This window comes from Sorex fumeus, unplaced genomic scaffold, assembly GCF_029834395.1.
Source record: "Sorex fumeus unplaced genomic scaffold, SorFum_2.1 ptg000094l, whole genome shotgun sequence".
Classification (NCBI taxonomy): domain Eukaryota; kingdom Metazoa; phylum Chordata; class Mammalia; order Eulipotyphla; family Soricidae; genus Sorex; species Sorex fumeus.
The window spans coordinates 2,194,211-2,211,055 of NW_026606151.1; the positions used below are offsets into that span (position 1 = coordinate 2,194,211).

General features: G+C 50.7%; 1 protein-coding gene across 1 annotated transcript in view; it reads left to right on the forward strand.

Annotated features, from left to right (window-relative positions):
• The first annotated feature begins 11,381 nt into the window (after window positions 1-11,381).
• The window catches only part of ZNF76 (zinc finger protein 76), a 33,222-nt gene continuing 27,758 nt past the window's right edge, over window positions 11,382-16,845 (forward strand). The window contains exon 1 of the mRNA XM_056132633.1: window positions 11,382-11,588. The gene's annotated coding sequence lies outside the window, so the exon portion shown is untranslated. The remainder of the gene's footprint in view (window positions 11,589-16,845) is intronic.

The following is a 16,845-nucleotide window of genomic DNA, read 5'->3' on the forward strand; positions in this document are numbered from 1 at the left end:
AACAGACTCCCTAGTGTGAACCCCACTAAGGTCTGAAAATAAAGAAATAAAATGTAACATGCTTCAGAAGAATAAACTAGAATTCAGGCTCCAAATAGGATTTATAAAATATCTGGGATAGAATCCAAAATTATTAAGGAAAAGAAACATTAGGACAACATGATCCCAGTCTCAAAAGAAAAATCAGTATAGTCCGATTCTGATTTGAGCCAAATGTTACATCAAGCAAAATAGCATGAAACATCTATTTTAACCCTGTTCAGTGTATTTTGATGTACATCTGTTTGGGTTTATTTTGTTTAGAATGCTTTGAGTTCCTTGGATCTGAGCACCCAACTCCTTTCTCAACTTGGGGAAGTTCTCAACTATTATTTCTTCAAATACAAATCTTCAAAATAAAAATCCCCTTTGGACAGACACAGAATGGCCTCTCTTATATGTGGGATATAAAGAAACCAAATAGAGGTAGGGGGCCTGAGTGATAGTACCTTTGAGTGATAGTACCAAGAGGAGGGCCCTTGCCTTGCATGTGGCTGACCTAAATTCAATCCCCAGCATCCCATATGGGTCCCCATGCACTGCCAGGAGTAATTTCTGAGTGCAGAACCAGGAGTAAACTCTGAGCACCGCTAGGTGCGATCAAAAAAAGAGAAAGGAGGAAAGGAACTAAGCTTTTGTGTTTGGGAAGTCTTTTGATTACAGTTTCAATTTCCTTGATGTTAATAGGACTATCCAGGTACTCTAGATCTTCTTGATTCAGCCTTGGGAGATGACAGGTATCCAGGAATTTATTCATTTCTTCTAGGTTCTCTTGTTTCGTGGCATACAGACTTTCAAAGTAGTCTCTGATGATCTTTTGAATTTCTTTGGTTTCTGTTGTAATATCCCACTTTTCATTTCTGATTCGGAATATTAGGGTTCTCTTTCTTTGTGAGTCTCATGGTGTTTCACTAATAAAAATAAATAAATAAATAAATTTTACAAAAGAAAGGAACTAAGTAGAAGTGTAACAAATGCCCAAAGGCAGCAGTAACTGAGACCTGGTCTTTAGTAGAATCTTATCCCCGGGGAGGGTTGGGGAGAGAGATTTGGATGGGGAAACACTGAAACAATGGTGAAGGGAAGTGAGCACTTGGGGGTCGGGGGGGGGGGGGGGGGGGGGGGGGGGGGGGAGAAGTTTCGCTGCTGTGTTGTGTTGAGTGAGTTGTATGAAAACCTGTCATTAACAGTATTTTAAACCATGGTGCCTAAAAGAAAAAAAAAAATCTGCTCCTTTGTCCTTTGGAGCCCCAACAGTGCAAATGTTGTGCCCCAAGTCGGTGTTTTGAGATCTTCACTGTGTGTGGCTTTGGGTGGTACTTGAGGGCTCACTCCTGGGGGAGCACAGGAGAATGTGTGCTGGGGATGGAGCCTGGGCCATGTGAAGCAGAGGTTCCAGCCCTCTGGACTCTCTCTCTCTCTCTCTCTCTCTCTCTCTCTCTCTCTCTTCTCTTTCATCTCTCTCCTTCCTTTCTTTCCCACCCCTCTCTCCTTTCTCTCTCTCTCCTTTCTTTCTCTCCCCCATCTCTCTCTCTCTCTCTCTCTCTCTCTCTCTCCCTCTCTCCCTCCCTCCCTCAGTACCATATTCACAGTTTTTCACTCTTTTTCCTCCACATCTCTTCCCTCTACTGAGGTTTCTGCAGCTACCATTGGGGTTGATGTCGGTGGGCCCCACGGGTGACTTATGTGAAGTGGGGAGGAGAAAGACAGCCACTTTCTCCTCACCCGCCTCTGTCACCCGGAACCCTGGGTAGGCTAGGACCGGTAAAGTCTGCAGTGAGCACCTGCTCCGCACGGGCCTAAGCCCCGCCAGCCCCACAAGGTGGCCGTCAAGCCACACCTGAAGTCCGCTTGATCTTCTCGGCACGGGAGTTAATCCCTGCCACCCGATTGCTCGGGGAGCCACGGACTCAAGCTGGGGCGAGAATTTGCTCTTTGCAGGAAAGGAGAGACCAGTCCCAAGCCTTACCCGAGGTTTCTGGGGTTCTTGTCTCGCTCGCAGAAAAGAATTTCAGGAGTAGACGAGCAGTGAATTAACAGGTTTTATTTGGAGGCTTTTGGAGAGGGAGAGGAAGGGATAAGCTGATAAGCGGGGGAATGGAGAGTAAGAGAGAGAGAGTAACGCGTCCAGAGGGAACGCGGGCTTCTCCAAGGGTGGAGAGAGCGCCAAGTGGCCTCTCGAACTGGTTCTTATAGATCCTTCTGACTCAGAATGTTCTGGAATCTCCTTGGGGCTGGGTCGCTGGAGTCAACCGGATTGAAAGGGGGTTCGAGAATCATCTGACTTGGAATGTCCTGGAATCTCCTTGGGGCTGGGTCGCTGGAGTTAACCGGATTGAAAAGGGGTTCGAGAATCATCTGACTTGGAATGTCCTGGAATCACCTTGGGGCTGGGTCGCTGGAGTCAACCAGATTGAAAGGGGGTTCTCGGAAAGGAGGAATTTCATGGGGAGGAGGCCCATATCTTCAGGGTCTGGGGATGGTCTTATCAAGTCCTTATTCTCTGTCTCCACAGGGTGGGTTGGTCCTAGAATTCTTCTATGAGACTTTGTTTCATTGCAGAGAGCCTTTCCCTATCTACCTGCCTACATCAGGGTCACACACAGTCTTGGTTGTGGTGTTCAGACATGTCCGTGGCCTGAGGTGGGTCACACACCTGGCTGTGTTGTGGCCAGAAATCGGTCACAGCACCAGGAATCAGCCACAGGGTAGAGACAGCCAGGATAGGGACAGCACTCGGCAACAATGGGCTCTCTCCGCAGGTCATTCTGGATGATTTCTACTACTTTATCTCTGCGTTCACTGATTCAATTTTCAGTTTTTTCTATTTTACTGTTGAGTCCCTCCATTGTTTGTTTGTGTTTTTTTGCGGGGGTGGTGGGGACCATACCTGGCGGTGCTCAGGGTTTACTCCAGGCTCTGTGCTCAAGGACCACTCCTGGCAGGACTTGAGAGACCATATAGGGTGGCAGGAATCAAACCCAGTTGGCCATGTGCAAAGCAAGCAACCAACCCACTGAATTCTCTCTCCAGTCCCTCATTATATTTCTTAGTCCAGTTACTATATTCTTTTTATTTATTTATTTATTTATTTGCTTTTTGGGTCATACCCGGCAATGCACAAGGGTTACTCCTGGCTCTGCACTCAGGAATCACTCCTGGTGGTGCTCAGGGGACCATATGGGATGCTGGAAATAAAAACCCAGGTCAGCCGCGTGCAAAGCAAATGCCCTACCCACTGTGCTATCGCTCCAGCCCCTTATTTTAATCAATTATTTATTTTTTAAAATGTCGTTGATTTTTGGGCTGGAGCGATAGCAGAGCGGGTAGGGCGTTTGCCTTGCACGCGGTCAACATGACTGACACAGGTTCGATTCCCGGCATCCCATATGGTCCCCCAAGCACTGCCAGGAGCAATTCCTGAGTGCATGAGCCAGGAGTAACCCCTGAGCATCACTGGGTGTGACCCAAAAAGCAAAAAAAAAAAAATTTAAAAAAAAATGTCATAGACTTTTTTGCCTTTTGGGTCACACCTGGCGATGCTCAGGGGTTACTCCTGGCTCTACACTCTGAAATTACCCCTGGTGGTGCTCAGGGAACCATATGGGATGCTGTGAATTGAAGCCAGGTTGGTTGTGCACAAGGCAAACACCCTACCGCAAAGCAAACACCCTACCCGCTGTGCTATTGCTCCAGCCCCCAGCTACTGTATTCTTCTATGAGAAATTCCTTAAACTTTCACTCCAAGGTTAACATGTGGACATTCTCACCTATTCAGCTCTTTCCGGTGAGCATCCCTAAGGTTGTTGCTTGGAGTCACCTTCAGGAAACTTGCAGAGCTCTTGTATTAGTTTTTCTCAGGCTGTTATCTTGATACATCTCTGCAGGATGAATTCCTCCAACAACTCATGATGTCTGGTGCGCCACAAGGACCTGGGTAGGTGATGGGGGTTGAGGGAGCAAAGGGGAAGGTGAGTGTGTGCATATGTGTATGTGCGCGTGTGTGTGCATGTGTGTGTGTGTGCGCGCATGTGTGTTCGTGTGTATGTGTGCGTATGAATGTGTGTGTGTGTGCGCACGCCTGTGTGTGTGTGCGCCTGTGTGTGTGCGTGCTTGCGTGAGTGTGTGTGTGTGTGTGTGTGTGTGTGTGTATGCAGACCCAGGTGGCCACTGAGAAACATTCACAGTTGCAGTGGCTGGCCCCAGTTGTTCTTGCGCTTAGTCATGTTGGGGCAATGACTGAGCATTTATTAGACACTGGCTATAGCACCAAGGTGGAGTGACTTGGGGGTAATGGGAGGATCAAAGTCATTTGTACCTGGTGGCAACTTGCTTGAGTTCAAGGAGGCCTGGGTAGCACCAGAGGCCACCAGTGTCAAGTGGCCACTAAAAACAAGGGTTTTCTGGGGGTAGCTGGGTGATTCATGCAAGGTGGGTTTCAAAGGAAGTAGGAGAGGGCAGCAGGAGCAGTACAGTAGTACAGCAGGTAGGGTGTTCGCCTTTCATGCGGGCGACCTGGGTTCAATCCCCCACATCCTGTATGATCCCCCCCAAGCTCTGCCAGGAGTAATTCCTGAGTTCAGAGCCAGGAGTAACCACTGAGCACTGCCAGGTGTCATCCCAAAATGAAAACAAAATAAAAGGAGGCAGGGGGCTCTGATGGAGCGTGCGCTCAGGGCTGGCAGGGACCAGAGTCTGCCTGGCTGTGGGTCAGCAAGGGAGCACAGTGGCGGTGGAACCCACGTTGCTGACTGTCTGCTTTGAGGGTTCTGTAGTGTGGAGAGGCGCAGCCCGGGGTGAGCCATAGATGTGGTCTAGCGGGGCGAGGGCCGATTGCCTGTCGGCTATTAGTTCTCAGACCCAGGTAGCTCATCCGCTTGCAAGAAGCCAGGGGGAGGTGGGAGTGAGACTCTCCCCAGGGGCCCTTAGTAGGAGACTGAGATGCCAAGTGGTGACCACCAGTACTGCCATCAGCAAGGTAGAGGGAGGTTGTCAAAATGACACTAGCCAAAGTTCTACCACACTTTATACCTCACAGCTTCTTTTTCAGAGGGTGTGGGGGTCACATCCAGCGATGTTCAGGGATTACTCCTGGCTCTGTGCTCAGGACGGGACAGAGAGCACAGCCAGTAGCGCACTTGCCTTGCATGCAGCTGACCTATTTCTCACCTTCCAGTTCCAGTGTTGAGAGCCTAGGATTGTTGGACAGGGGTGATGGGTGTTTAGCAATCATCACGTCCTGCTCCCCGGAGTAAAGTTGCAATCTTTAGAAGTCTCTTGGGGCTGGAGTGATAGCAAAGTAGGTAGGGTGTTTGCCTTGTACGTGGCCGACCTGGGTTCGATTTCTAGCATCCCATATGGTCCCCCGAGCACCACCAGGAGTAATTCCTGAGTGAATGAGCCAGGAGTAACCCCTGTGCAATGTCGGGTGTGACTCAGAAAGCAAATAAATAAATAAATACAGAAGTCTCTTACTGGGCTGGAGTGATAGCACAGTGGGTAGGGCGTTTGCCTTGCATGCAGCCGACCCGGGTTCGGTTCCTCCGCCCCTCTCAGAGAGCCCGGCAAGCTACCAAGAGTATCTCGCCCGCACGGCAAAGCCTGGCAAGCTCCCCGTGACATATTCAATATGCCAAAACCAGTAACAACAAGTCTCACAATTTGTTGTGAGATGTTACTGATGCCCGCTCAAGCAAATCAATGAACAACGGGAGGGCAGTGCTACAGTGCTTCTTGGGTCAGAGCCATAAGTTTGGTGGGTAGGGCACTTGCTCACATGCAGCCAACCCAGATTCAATCCCCAACACCCCAGATGCAGAGCCAGGTGTAAGCCCCGAATACCACTAATCTGGTCCAAAGTCACTGCAGCCTGTGACTCTGTGGTGAGGTTTCTCACTTGGCTAGGCATGCCCTGCCTCCAGTTTGTCTGGTTATGATCCTCTTGGTTCATTGCTGGGGAAGCTTTATTTTTTCTGGGTTTCAAGACAATGTCTGCACAGTTGACTCCAGGTTTGGGGATAGGTTTGCTGTGACCACAGGCAAAGGTAACCTGAGTCGCCGAATTCAGCAGCCATCTTGGCCCTATCCCTATTCCATATCTTTGCCCTTATTTTTCTATTTTTATTTAATTTTTGGTTTGGGGGCCACACAAGTGGTTCCCTGGGGACCATGCAGTGCCGGAGCAAATCCAGCCTTGGCAGACCAAGCACATACTCAGGCCTCTGAGCTGTCTCCCTAAACCATTAGTAGTTCTAATAGGAAGATGGTGGGCATTGAAATTTGTGGGGGGGAGGGGAAGGTGTTGGAAATCATCGGTTTTTATTTGTTTATTTTTATTGAATCACCATGAGATATAGTTACAGATTTATAAACTTTCGTGATTACATTTTGGTCATACAATGATCGAGTACCCGTCCTTCCACCAGCACCCAATCTCCACCCCCAATGATCCCAATATCCCTCCCGCCATTCCCCCATCCCCCCTCCTGTTTCTGTGGCAGGTAGATTCCCTTTCACTCTCCCATTGGGTTCATTTTAATGGTTTGAGTTTAAAATGCCAAAAATGATACTGGAGCTGGGGAGAGAATGCAAAGGGCTGGAGTGTGTGCATGCTTTGTGTTAGGGAGGCCTGGTCTCCATCCCTGGCATCACAAAGTTGCCCAAGCACTGCTGGAAGTGATCCTTAAGAAACAGTCCAGAAGTAGCCCCAGAGACAAACAGGGCTGGGGAGAAGTACAGCAGAAAACTTGCTTTGGAAGTAGCACCCGGGTTCAATCCCCTGCAATATATATGTTCTCCCCAGCCCTGCCAAGAGTGATCCCTAAGCACAGAACCAGGAGTAAGACCTGAGGGCCACTGGGTGTAGCAAACCCTCCCTCCAACACACACACACACACACACACACACAAAATCTCACAAAATTTATGGTAAGTCAGAAATTATATCCTTTGTAACTTAAATTTATGATGGGAAATTTTGGTATCCACATAAAATTGAATGAAAGAGTACAGACTTGTTTTTGGTCTTGTGCCACACCTGGCAATGTTCAGGGGTTACTCCCAGCCAGGGATTAAACCCAGGTCAGTCACATGAAAAGGCAAATGGCCTACCTTCTGTAGCCCCAAGAAATGTGACCTACCTCTGCTGTAGCCCCAAAGAATATATTGCCCCCCCTTTTTTTTGCTTTTTGGGTCACACCCAGTGATGCTCAGGGGTTACTCCTGGCTCTGCACTCAGGAATTATTCCTGGCGGTGCTTGGGGGACCATATGGGATGCTGGGAATTGAACCTGGGTCAGCCGCGTGCAAAGCAAGCGCCTTACCCGCTGTACTATCACTCCAGCCCCCGATATATAGCCTTTTTTTAAAAATAGGAAAGAGGAGAGGAGCCAGAGAAATAATACAGTGGAGAAGGTGCTTTCCCTGTGTGTAGCCAACTCAGGTTCGATCCCTGGCATCCCATATAGTCCCTAAACACCACCACTTGGGGTAATTCCTTAGTTCAGAGTCAGAGTAACCCCTGAGAATCAACAGGTGTGCCCTCAACCTACCTCCACCCCAAAATAAATAAGGATTGGATTGTACAAGAGCTGGGTAGGTCACTTGCCTTGCAAGCAACCAACTCTGGATCAAACTGTGGCATCACATTTAGTCCCCCAGGCATCATCAGGAGAATCAGAGCATCACCTGAGTGCAGAGCCAGGAATAGCTTCTGAGTACCACTGAGAGTGGTCCAAACTACCTCCCCCAACAGAAAGGTCAGAAGAGCACCATTGTCTATATGGTTTGTTAGGGTAAAGAGGCTTGAAGGTCAGAAAAACAGAAGCTTTCAGAAATCATCTTCAATCCTCCTTTCCAAAGTATTTTCTTCAGCTGATCACCAGAAGACCTGACATTCCTCAACATTAGAATATTTTCATTTAACTTTAGACACAAGTTTCTTATATTTTTTTGTTAAATGTGTAATGGAAGACATGATTAATCAATCAGGTTAGGATCTCCTGAGAATATAACAAAAGGCAAATATAATTTTTTTATTACAAAATTTAAAAAGTGACAGAAAACTTGGAAGAGCAGAGGACAAAGCAGGACTATATGGTGAGTTCTATCTCTGCTCTTTTTCTAATTGGTTTATGCTCACAGGACAAACTACTTTTTCTCTGTATCTAATGAAAAATATCTTATAAGGGGCCAGGGTACAGAGGGCAGAGCATTTGCCTTGCACACAGCCAACCTGGGTTTGATCCCTGACCTCCCCTATATTCCCCCCAGCACTACCAGGAGTACTTCCTGAGTGCAAAGAAGGAATAACCCCTGAGCATTGCCTGGTGTGGCCCTCAAACAAACAAACAAACAAACAAACAAACAAAATGGTCCATTAAGGAAGGGGAGAGCCTGGAAAACAGGCTTCGTGTGTGGGAGCCCTTCCAGATCCCAGGCAGCAGAAGGTTCCCCAGCACTGCCTGGAGCAGCCCTTGAACACCTCTAGGTGCCCCTCCCCCCTCCACCAACCCAAATTTAAAAAGAGTGGGCTGGGGCTGGAGTGATAACACAGCGGGTAGGGCGTTTGCCTTGCACGTGGCCAACCCGGGTTCAATTCCCAGCATCCCATATGGTCCCCTGAGCACCAGGAGAAATTCCTGAGTGCAGAGCCAGGAGTAACCCCTGTGCATTGCCAGGTGTGACCCAAAAAGCAAAATAATAATAATAATAATATTAATAATAATAATAAATAAATAAATAAAAAGAATGCGCCATCAGTCTGTCACTGGCCGCTCCTCTAAACTGAAAACCTCATGCAACTCTGGCCTGGAAGAGTTCAAGATCTTGGCCTCTGCAAGGAAAGAAGGGTTGTCTAAAATGAAAAGGATTTTAAACTCTTCAGACAGGGGAAGGTCTAAGGGTCTAAGGGATGTCAGTAACCCAAATTTTCAGTTTAGATTCTCTAATATCTAGTATCTGAACATATCTATAACCAGTTTAGGTATCACAAGCTTTCAATTTTGATATTCTAAGCCCCAACCTAATACTTTGTGTGTATGTGTGTGAAGCAAGATAATTTTTATTGAATAAAGTTTACTTAGAAAGACTTGAGGGGAGATAAAAAGAGGAGTATGTGTTCTAAAGAAAACAAGGGGCTGGAGAGATAGCACAGAGGGTAGGGCACTTGCCTTGCATGCGACCAACCCAAGACTGATTCCAGCATTCTATAGGGTTCCCTGGAGCCACTAGGAGTAATTCCTCCATGCAGAGCATGGAGTAATCCCTGAGCATTGCCAGGTGTGACTCAATGAGAGAGAGGGGGTGGGGAGGGAGAGAGAGGGAGGAAGAGAGAGGGAGGGAGGGAGGGAGAGAGAGAGAGCGAGAAAGAGAGAAAGAGAGAGAGAGCACAAGTTTCTCCAGAATGGTAAAACCTAGAGAGAGCCAAGTGTTCAAGAGAGAACGTAGGCTTGACAGAGCAAACCCAATCTAACACTTTGTAAATGTTTCTAGTTTATTGAAATTGAAATACTTTTAAATTTATTTTATTTTCTATTTATTTATTTTGGTTTTTGTGCCATACCGGCTATGTTTATACCTGGCTTTGTGCTCAGGGATCACTCCTGGTGGGGATCAGGGGACCCTATGGGATGCTGAGGATAGAACGCTGGTCGAGTGCATGCAAGACAAACTCTGGACCTGCTGTTCTTTTTCTCGAGTCTAATTTTAAAAGATAAATTGGGGAGTGGGGGCAGCGGTGGAGAGAGAGAGTAAAGCAGGTAATGTGCTGCCCTGCACGGGGCGGGTCTGACTAGATGCCTGAGAACTGAGCACCCTGACCCCCAAAGGAACAACTTTTTTAGAAGTTAAATTCAGAGGTAGGCTGCATGAACACAGTCCAAAGGGTAAAGTACTTGCCAAGCCCAGTCTAATCCCCAGGTTCACAAACGGTCTGTGAACACCCTAAGTAATGCAGGATGAGGCCCCAACACACCCATCTTCCACCCCTAAAAAGTTAAAACGCACACACTCAAAATAAGGAAATGAAAGTGAAGTGGTTGTAGGGGCGATGCCTCCCCTCTGTCTAGGCCATACCTCAGTGGAAGACAATCTTGACCAGGTTCCTTTATGCTACTCTTCTCCTTCTTTATCATTTGTTTGACCAAAAGCTGCCTCCCCCACATTGTGGACACATCCAGCTGGGCTTGGGGGCCAAGGTGGGTATTCACAGGCAGCCAGTCCCACAGTGCACACAAGGGCCCAAGGATAATGGGAGAGATGTTGGGGACCACGTGGTGCTGGCACGGAAGTAGGGCCAGCCTCCTGGCAAAGTGTGTGCTTTGACCCCGCACTGTGTCCTTGGACCCTCTTAACATCCTTTCCATGTTCCCTTAAGATCCCTCCAATTCCAGGCTGGAGCAATAGCACAGCTGGGAGGGCGTTTGCCTTGGACACTGCTGATCCGGGTTCGATTCTCGGCATGCCATATGGTCCCCCAAGCACCGCCAGGAGTAATTCCTGAGTGCAGAGCCAGGAGGAACCCCTGAGCCTCGCTAGGTGTCCCCCACCCCCAAAAAAATAAGATTCCTCCAATTCCTCACTCCCTGCAAATGAACAGCTGCAAAGAAATTCTCTGGTCCCCATCCCTGACCGTCAGCTAGCCTGTCTGCAGAGTCTGTCCTAAGTTTCAACCCTCCTTTGACCCTTGACAGCTCTGCGCTCGTATAGCTGTAACGCAGACGCCTCTCAATAAAATCACAGTGTCACTGTCACTGTCCTCCCGGTGTTCACTGACTTCCTCCAGCGGGCCCAGTAACACTGTGAGACTCGTTACTGTGTTTGGCATATGGAATACGCCACAGTGTAATTATTAAAAATCGAAATCCAATTGTGGGGCTGGAGCGACAATACGGCGGCGCTTAGGGCGCTTTGCACGTGTCATCCCAGGTTCGATCCCCAACATCCCATATGGTCCCCCCGGAAGCCCACCAGGAGTGATCCGCCCGCCCCCCCCCCCAAAAAAAAACAAACAAGCAATCTCTCCAGGAATTGGCAGGTTCAGAGTCTGAACTGGAGTGGGTGGGAGCGGAGGGGTGATGGGCCCTCAGCGTGGTCCCCGCTGGAAAGGCCCCGCGGTGGCTCCTCCAGGACACCCCCCCATCGCCTGCCGGGGGTGGGGTGGGGGTGGGGGGCTGAGCGCAATTTAAGGCGCTGGGCGGGGTGGGGGCGGGGGGGTGCGGCGCGGGACGCGAGGGCCCGGGGGGCGGAGCAGGTGGCGGCCCCCGTCGCCACGGCGACGACCCGGCCCCCGACCGGGGCGCGTGACGTCATGACGCCCTCCCGGGCGCCGGGGCCTGGCGGTGCGTCACCCGGCCGGGCGGCCGCGGGCAGCGTTAGAGGCCGGCGCCGGCCTCCCGGGCTCGGCGGGCCCCGGAACCGGGATACGCGGCCGGCGCGGGGGCGGGGGCGGCGCGGGGCCCGGACGCGCCCAGCCAGGTTCCGGGGCCCGGGCGAGGCGCGCCGGCGGCGGAGGAAAAGTGCGGCGGCCCGGGAACCTGGAGACCGCGCGAGGCAAGCGGCGGCGGCGGCGGCGGGCGGGCGGCGGGCCGGGTGGGGGCGGCGGGCGCGGTGGGGCGGCGGGTGGGGGGCGCGGCGGGGGGCGGAAGGAGGGTCCCGAGCCCGGCGGCCTGCCCCTCCCCCACCCGGCCCCTCCACGCGCCTCCCCCCCACCCCCACCCCCCACCCCACCCCACTCCCACCCACTAACCCTAAAACCCGGGAGGGAACCCGCGTTTTCTTTTTCCTGGCCTCGGCCCGGCCGGGAATTTCCTTCCCCCCCGGCCTCCCCCCCCACTCCCGGCGCTTGCCCCGGGGACCCACAAACCCAGTGACTTCCTCAAACCCTAAGCCAGTGATCCACGTGACCCACACTGCTCCTGGCTGGTGACCCCGCCGGTCACCTCCTCCTCCCCCAGTCCGCCCCTCTGCCGCCCGCAGACTTGGTGGTGGCTTCCCCGGGCCAGCCTCGCTGCAGTTGTGTGCCGCTCAGTGGTCATTTTGCAAAACCTTCAGTGTTTGTTAAGCTCACTGGTCGGTAACCTCGTGACCCCCGTTACATCTGGGCCTTTCATCCATCCCGAAACCACCCGGCTGTCTGACTTGACGTTCCTCTCCACCTCCAGCTCCTCCCTCCCACCACCCCCAAGTGTCAATCAGCACATGACTCCCCAGCGCCCAGTCTGTACCACGCAGGTGCCCTGGAGGCTAGAGAGATGAATGTGAATTAGGACCGGTGTGTCGGGCTTTCAGGCCCCAGATCTGTCCCTGCCGAGATGGTGGACCCGGGAGAAGTCGGTTGTCCTGGACCATAGTTTCTCATCTGTACTGTGGTATGGTGGGGTTAGGGGGCCTCTCACTTCCTTTTTTGTTTTGTTTTGTTTTTGCTTTTTTGGGGTCACACCCGGCAATGCACAAGGGTTCCTCCTGGCTCTGCACTCAGGAATTACCCCTGGCGGTGCTCAGGTGACCATATGGGATGCTGGGAATCAAACCCAGTCCGCCGTGTGCAAGGCAAACGCCCTACCCGCTGTGCTATTGCTCCAGCCCTGGCCTCGTCCTTCGTTGGGGCTGTAAAGTTCTGTTTGCGATGCTTGTTTGCAGCCAGGGATGTGCCCTGCCCTGGAAGTTCACTCTTGTCACCAGCCCAGGGTCCACTCGCTTCACAGACCTTTAGCCTTGATTCCCATGACCCTTAACTTAATGGTCCATACCCATGTCCCCTCATCAGGCTTCACCAGTTAATTTTGCAAAATCAGGTAGAATGTTTCTGAGCCCTGGAATGTGCAAATGTGCCGAGACCTGCATTCCTGAAGGAAGGGCCATGACCCTTGGCTCTAGCACTCAGGCACCCCGTTTAGCCTGTCTGAACCCATCTCCTCAGGGAGAGGGAGATAATGGTGCCATGCTCGGCCTGTGGGGAGCCCTAAGCTTCCACAGAAGCTGAGAGGCTCCGAATGGTTCTGCTTCTGTCCCAGTGCTCGAGACTCAGCAGGGACCCACACCTTGTGTGATCTTTCCACCTCTGGCCTCCTAATAGCCCATCCTCTCCTCCACTCTGCCGCCTCATTTCTCTCCTTCCTGATCCTGTAGTGCCTTAAGGATGGTTGCCACTCACGGCCCGGCGCCTTCTGTCTGGCGAGCTATGAGTGTACAGATTAAGCTTCTCTCTCAACCATCCCAAGAGATAATTATTTCAACTTACTTCCCCTGATCGTCCATTTTTTTTTCTTCTTTTCGTTGGTTCAGTATGGTCGTAAGTGGAGGAAATGAAACTCAGGTAGCAAACAGCTGTGATTTGAACCCAGTTTTCAAAACCTGCTTGTTCTGTCTTCTGTCTTGCCCTGAAACTTACCGCGTTTTTCACATCATCCTCAGCTTTTCAATCCCGATTTTTGTTTTTGTTGTTAATTGAATTCTGAGGCTGACATTCCCTCCCTCCCTCCCTCCCTCCCTCCCTGTCTGATCCCCAAGTTTTCTGTGTCCCTTTCTGTCCCATGGCTTAACCTGCCCCTGGTGTTTGGCTCTGGAACCCTGGCTATTCATCTGTTCATTTTTATTTTCTGGAATCCCCGTAAATTACAGAGTTAATAAGATATTTACAATTGCGTTTCGGGCGTATGTTCCAACACCAGTCCCTTCACTGTGCCCACCACTCTTCACCAGTGTCCCCATTTTCCTTCCCGTCCCCCAGCCCACCTCTGTGTTTATAATATAAAGTTTCTTTATATCCTACATATGAGAGAGAAATTTCTGGGTCTCTTCTTCTCCTGGCTGATTTCACTCAACATGATACTCTCCAGATCCATTTGCACTGCAGCAAATTGCATGACTTTATCTTTTCCTAAAGTTGAGTACTATCCCATTGTGAAGGGGCACCAGAGTTTCTTTATCAGTCCACTCTCCGTCCGTTCGTAGGCATTTGGGTTGTTCCCAGATTTTGGCTGTTGTGGATAGTGCTGCTCTGAACACAGGAGTGCAGATGTCTTTTCTGCTTTCTGCTTTTGGGCCATTAGGGGATATTCCCAGGAGTGGAATTGCTGATTATGTGGAAGCTCAGTTCCTAGTTGTTTTTTTTTTTTAAGGAATGTCCATATTGTCTTTCAAAAAGGTCAGAGCAGGTGATTGGGCCCCCAGCTCTAAAATACCTTTCTTCCTGCTTTGCCCACATCCCCAGTCTCTATCTCACCCTCTGTCGCCCTGGATTCTTGCTCAAACTCCCCCTGAGGTACCTCCTTGTCTCACTGGGACCCCCCCAGGTCCTCACACCCAGGTCAGCCCCTTGCTGTCAGGGCTTCGTATTCTGAGCCCCTCCAGCCCAGGGGTGGCTTACCACATGATCTCCTTCTATTTTCAGCCTCCTCTCTCAGTGTTCTCTCAGTCCCTGCTGTTCTTGGCCACAGCCTGTTACCTGAAACCTTCACCTATTAGCCCTTCCTCTGGTGGAGTCTGTTACCCAGCCCCCTCCGCACCCATGCTGACCTGCTTTTTGGGTTTGTTTTTTTTTTTTTTGTTTTTGTAGACACACCAGCCATGCTCAGGACTTACTCCTGGCTCTGTGCTCAGGGATTACTCCTTGCGATGCTAGAGGTTAGGGAAATAAATCTGTGCAGTGCCAGGGATCAAACCGGGTTGACCTACCTATTGGACTGTCTCTCTGGCCCCAGACCTGTCCTTCTTAGCTGCTGTCCCACCCAAGACCCAGCCTCTTCATATGCTGAGCAGTGTCCAGTGAGGGCCTGTCTCTCTGATTCCTAGGTCTTATGGCATCTTCCTTGTTTTCATCAGTGATGTTCTTTTTTTTTAAAATTTTTTTTAATGAATCACCGTGAGGTACAGTTGTGGTGTTGTGGTCTGCAATGAAAGTATTGAATGGCCATCATGTTCGGTCTATAGTCTACTTTCAGCACGCATCTCCCATCCCTAGCGGGTCCTCTAAACACCCTTTACTTGGTGGTTCCTTCTCTATCTGATCTCCCCCCACCCCCACCCCAGCATGTGAGACCATCTTCCAAGCCGAGGAGCAAACCTCCTCTCTACTATCCTGGGGTGTTAGTCTCCCATTCTGTTACTTTATATTCCACAAATGAGTGCAATCTTTCTATGTCTGTCCCTCTCTCTCTGTCCCTCTCTCTCTCTCTTTTTTTTTTTTTTTGCTTTTTGGGCCACACCTGGTGATGCACAGGGATCACTCCTGGCTCTGCGCTCAGGAATTACTCCTGGCGGTGCTTGGGGGACCGTATGGGCATATGGGATACCGGGGATCGAACCCGGGTCAGCCGCATGCAAGGCAAACGCCCTACCCGCTGTGCTATCACTCCGGGGGGGGGGCCCCATCCCTCTCTTTCTGACTCATTTCACTTAGCATTGACACTTTCCATGTTGATCCATTTAGATGCAAATTTCATGATGTCCTTGTAAGTCTGGGATTTTCCCCTTTGTGTTCCTGTCCTTTCTCATACATCTTCTCTTTCCTGCCTCCCTCTTGTCCCTCAGTCCAGCCCGTCCCGGCTCTGAACATAGCCTTTCCTTTTCTCTGGTGTGACTCAGGCACACACGAGTGACCAGCCCGCACTCCTTCACACAGGGTTCTCCGAGCAGGCTCCCCTGGCCTCTTTGGCTTGTCCACAGAAGTGCCACTTTTCCCTGGCAGCTCATCATACTAATCATGGTACTAATCAGTGCTTTGGGGTGCAGAAAGGAGAGAGGCCTTGGGACGACTTTGCCATTGGCCGCTGGGTCTCCTTGACAGGCTCTCATGATCCTATCTGCTTCTGAAGCCTGGCTGTCTCTTCCCTCAGGGTAGAACGCTGTGAATGTCAGCCTCTGCCAGCTTTGAATGAGCCCCTTTGTTTCCCCAGCTCTGGGAGGACTTCTCTGTCCCCTCCCACAGGAAGACTGGATGGGGAATAGCAAAATGTACCATAAAAGCACCACATCCCGGGGCTGGAGCAAAAGCACAGCGGGTAATGCATTTGCCTTGCACGTGACCAACCCGGGCTCAATTCCCTGCATCCCATAAGGTCCCCCTGAGCACCACCAGGACTAATTCCTGTGTGCAGAGCCAGGAGTAACCTCTGTGCATAGCCGGGTGTGACCCAAAAAGAAAAAACAAAAACAAAAAAACCCCAAAAACTCCACGTCCCAAGATCTCTTCTGTGGACTGCCCCATTCCCAGATCTCTACTGGATGTTAGTGGCCTGACACCAGGAAATATGGCAGAGGACAAAAGGCCGGGCTTGGTTTCCAGATCCTGCAGTTGGGTTTTTCCGAAAGGAGCTTTTGCTTCTGGAATGTTTGTTTCATCTCTCTTAAGGCACAGAACTTACTGTTTCCTAATCATTTCTGTGCTTTCTCACCCACCTCCTTGGCCGTGTCCTTGAAGAGAGGCTGGAGTTTCTTAACTCTCTGTTATCTATTGTCTTCATATTTTTTAAATGACAGGGGTGGGGGGGTGGGATAGCAGATAGCATAGCGGGTCAGGCGCTTGCCTGGTGCTCAGTTGGCCCAGATTCTGTCCCTGTCACTTCGTATGGTCCCCCAAGCCCCACCAGAAGCGACCCTGAGCACAGAGCCAGAATAAACCCCAAGCACTGATGGGTATAGTCCAACTCGCCCCCCGCCTCAAAGAAAGATGTTGTTTTTGGTCTACACCCTGCCATGTTTGAGGGCTGTACCCAACTTTGGTTGGGGGTCGTGCTGAGCAGTGCTTGGGGGCGTGCAGTACCAGCATCAAACCCGGGCCTCCCACACACAGCATCTGTACTCAGCC